Below are 4,204 nucleotides of genomic sequence, written 5' to 3'. Positions count from 1 at the left end.
TGAAACCACAAATTTGTAAAAACAATGCATATCCTCCTATGTACTTTCACAAATATTAAATCAGCTTATAAAATTATTTTAGGCCAGTCTGAAGCATTTCAACCAAAGTGATGATCTCATGAAATATTTCCTCAGCATGTGAAATACATCCTTGATGAAACGCTACATTGTTGATGAACATGTTTCCAGGTGACTCACTATGCATCAGGTTGGCTGCAATACATGGTGTTTGTCCATTACTGGCTGGATCTGTAGTTGATAAACGCTACAGTGTGTTGAACCTTCTACAGTCCCAGTGGTGCTATCAGCAGTAGGACCCTATGATCAAAGTTGAGCCTGGGTCTGAAATACAACCAGGATTAAAAAGGGCTGACTTATTTTAGTTATACTTAAACTACCTATGTTATAACTGTGTTGGTCACATAATTATAACCATAAACATACTTTGCAACCCTTTCCTGAAAAGATTTTCCAGTAAGCCCATTTAGACAGCGACTTTTATTATTTTTAACTTTTTAGAAAATGAAACATAAGGAAATTCTAATACTATGACTAAAATCTAAATTCTTCTTTCAAACTCATATGTATCAAGTTCAGCCCACAGTCTGTAGACACTGTCAATAAAACTTCCACAATCAAAGGAATATTGTTCTTGTAACTCATGCTGTTGCAGATATAACTAGGGCTACACAGTATTACTGATATTGCAACATTTAATTCTGAGAACCAGTATATTGGGTAAAGAACATATTTGAAGTTTTTTTGATAATCTTTATGGTTTCAATTAAAATATACACATATTTTTATTCATAACAGGTCTTTTCCTTTGTTATGCAATGGCAAAACTGCATACTGTAATTCTACAAATTGTATAAAAAGGCAAAATAGTATCTGTTACTATGTTACCTAATTTTGAAACTACTGTTATCAGGACCATAACATACACACTTGAGAACTTATAATGTAAAAAATAGGACTGACAAGCACAATCAGTGTCATTCACTGGCAAACACTTAAGGTCCCCATATACTGCAATACAGGTACCTATACTGCAATATAATGAAATACAATTTTGATGCCAATACACAGACCTATTTATAACCAATGTTTTTTACAGAGGTGGCTTGCATTCACTGATAAAAGGTACAATACAGAGGAAGAGACGTTATGGTACTGAAGGTAACTATGCCCTTTTAATCATTCTCTTACAGAAAATCTTGGGTAAGATCAACATCTTAAATTTTAATATTGCAGTCTGAATTTGAAGAATGAAACAACTTGTACCTCAGTATGAATAACCAAAGAAACATGGACATAGTTCCATAATCCTGGCACCTGATTCAAACTACAGTGAAAGTTGTCTATACCGGCACTCATCAGGACTGAAGAAAGAATCTAAGACAAAGTGTCAGATTGTAAAGCTGATGATAAATGTACAACCCAAGGACAGGACTGAGACTTCATGCCAGTGATGACAACTTGCCGGATTGGACAGATGCTGGTTTTGACAGCATCCACTGTAGTTAAACAGCACCTTCTTTATGTAACAAATTATTATTTTTCATCTGTCCATACTGTTTGTAACTACTTTAAATTAATGATCAAACAGTGCACATGTTTATTGCCCTTGCGTAACAAATGGTAAACAGAAACAGCATTAAAATAACACCTTGCTTACAATCAACACAGCTAATCAACAACCAACTCGTTAACAAAATTATAGGGTGACTGAAGAAGTAAAATACCTAATTCTTTCAGCAACTGGTGTTTAATGGACTGGAATTAAACAGGACCTATGGCTGTAGTTTTGTTTCATTCACTGTTGTATTAACTATTATTTAAAGGTCACATGCAAACAAAAAATCAAACAAAATTAAAACACAATTATCACTTATTCATGACATATAATATACATTGCTCCATGTGAAAAAACAAATAAACAAAATTATAAGCATATGGTCGCGATTCAAAAATGCAATATTTTGTACTTCCCTTGAAACCAGGCCCTCAGGAACCCAGTCATAGTGGGTGGATGTGCTCTCAAGTGTAATGACGGCTTCCGAATGGCTGGTTCATTTGCTGATATGCTGATGGCTCATTGTGTGTACAGAAAGATGGTCTGTTTGATCGGCATTTTAGAAGTATGGCGAGTCACAAGAAAGTAAGATTCTTTATGGATAATACTTTCCTATTCACTGCGCATGTGTTATGGGCGCAGCGCAGCACAACTGTTGAAACCACATTTACCCACTGAATCATTTGAACTCTGATTTCACTGGCTTTTTTTTCATCGCAATTTTTTCAACTTTATAGGTTGAATTGGCATTCCTGATGCTTTGTTTCGGCAAATGCATACCGAAAAGTATCCAAATGTGCAAAGTTGTGTTTCACATTGCATGTGACCTTTAAATCATCACCATAACCTCTCATAATCACAAACGTGAATGCATGCATGAACGAATGAATGAATGGTAATAACACATAAAATATTTCAAGCATATGAAACCTGTTTTCATTATTTTGTACCAAGTTCTACCAAGAACTATAATATTTTATATATATAACACTGACCAACTAAATACAACAGAAATAAACATTAATCTAACTACATTTACAAACAAAAGGAGACAATTTAGGATAAGTGGCATTACTGAAATAGGGCAAATAAACATCTTGTAAACTGGTAACTGTACTGTCTCAAGTAAATTATGATCCTTGTAGTAGTGATGCATTTAGTAACGCTCTTCGAGTTTGTCTCGTCTGCTTTAGGGTATGTAAATAATAACACTAACTGTAACACAAAGTTTATTTACATTTTGTTTACACTAACTTACCTATTTCTAAATTCACATTGTTTTACAAATACGTTTCATATTCCGCTTTGAATACTATGCTCAGCGTATACCTGTGCATGCTTTAAGCGAAACATTATTGAAACGATTCCAGTTATGTCAAAATTCATAACGGGCATCTGCTGCATAGCCGTCAAAACAGTGGTTACTCCAAATCGAACAGACAAAATAAAGTGAATGCTGAGGTGAATTACCGTAATTGGGTTCCGTGGAATGGTAGAAAAATCTCCGTTCAAACAAATATCCATTTTGTACTACTACTGATACGATCCTATCCAGTGACCACCATACGAAACCCTCCGAGTCAGGCTTCCAAACAGGAAGTGAAATAAGATATGTTACTTCTCGCGAGATCCAAAACTGGAACGATATGTCACGCGAATTCAAACAATTTGTTCAAAATTGTGCTCGCGTTTCCTATTCCGGAAAGAAATTGACAACATTCACTGTTCGCATATTTGTGACAGAGTAAACTCAGTGGACACATGATTTGTTCACAAAATGCAAACTTCACAACAGTCTTATCAAAATCCATAAAATGAAAATGGATTCTAACAACTTTTGCTGGGTAAATGAAAGAGTAGTTCCACACTATACAGAAGTATACTTCTGTGTTATTTTTTGTGACCCCAAATATTCTAGAAAGAATAATCATGCCATTTCATCAGCACGTTTCTTGTTTTAACAGGAACGTAAATTAAGATATTGTTATCCGTGGTCTAGAGCGACACTTGATCCCCAAGCACATCTTACACTCAAAGGTGCAAAAAGATGGTAGTTGTTATTACCCAGCCTGGTAGCAGTAATCTTTGTGAGATTAAAACAAGGACAAGTCAGCAGAGAGAGAGTATATTTTGTCTAAGTTCCGTTCATGTTGAACTGATGCTGTCTCTGTTGGCAAGAGTAATAAAACATGCATAATTGCATTCCCTTATGATCTTCAGTGCGACTTTGAACTATATTATCTCATCCCTATCGTGCGACCGACACTGTGACACTTTCCTTCTTCAAATTTGTTCCATATATCATTCTCTACGCATAACCCATACAAATAAAAGTCATCGAAACAAAGGTTTAACTTCATGTGTAACAATCTATTATAGAGGCTCTGCACTTTTAACCAGGTGCATCTGTTTATGTTCAAATTACAATTTACACAAACTGAAATCTTAAGTGGAAATGATGTTATCTTGTATGACTAGCATCGGACATACCACGGAGACTATATATAGTTGTATATATGTTGTAGACTGTCCCCGGACATAGGGAATCTGTTAAAAGTATCCATTTCATTGAAATGTGATAAACGTGCAATATTCGTTTTATTTTGGATACCTTTTCTATTTGTCCCC

The sequence above is a fragment of the Haliotis asinina genome, chromosome 10 (genome assembly GCF_037392515.1).
Source record: "Haliotis asinina isolate JCU_RB_2024 chromosome 10, JCU_Hal_asi_v2, whole genome shotgun sequence".
Taxonomy (NCBI): domain Eukaryota; kingdom Metazoa; phylum Mollusca; class Gastropoda; order Lepetellida; family Haliotidae; genus Haliotis; species Haliotis asinina.
Note: the sequence above shows the minus strand (reverse complement) of the source record.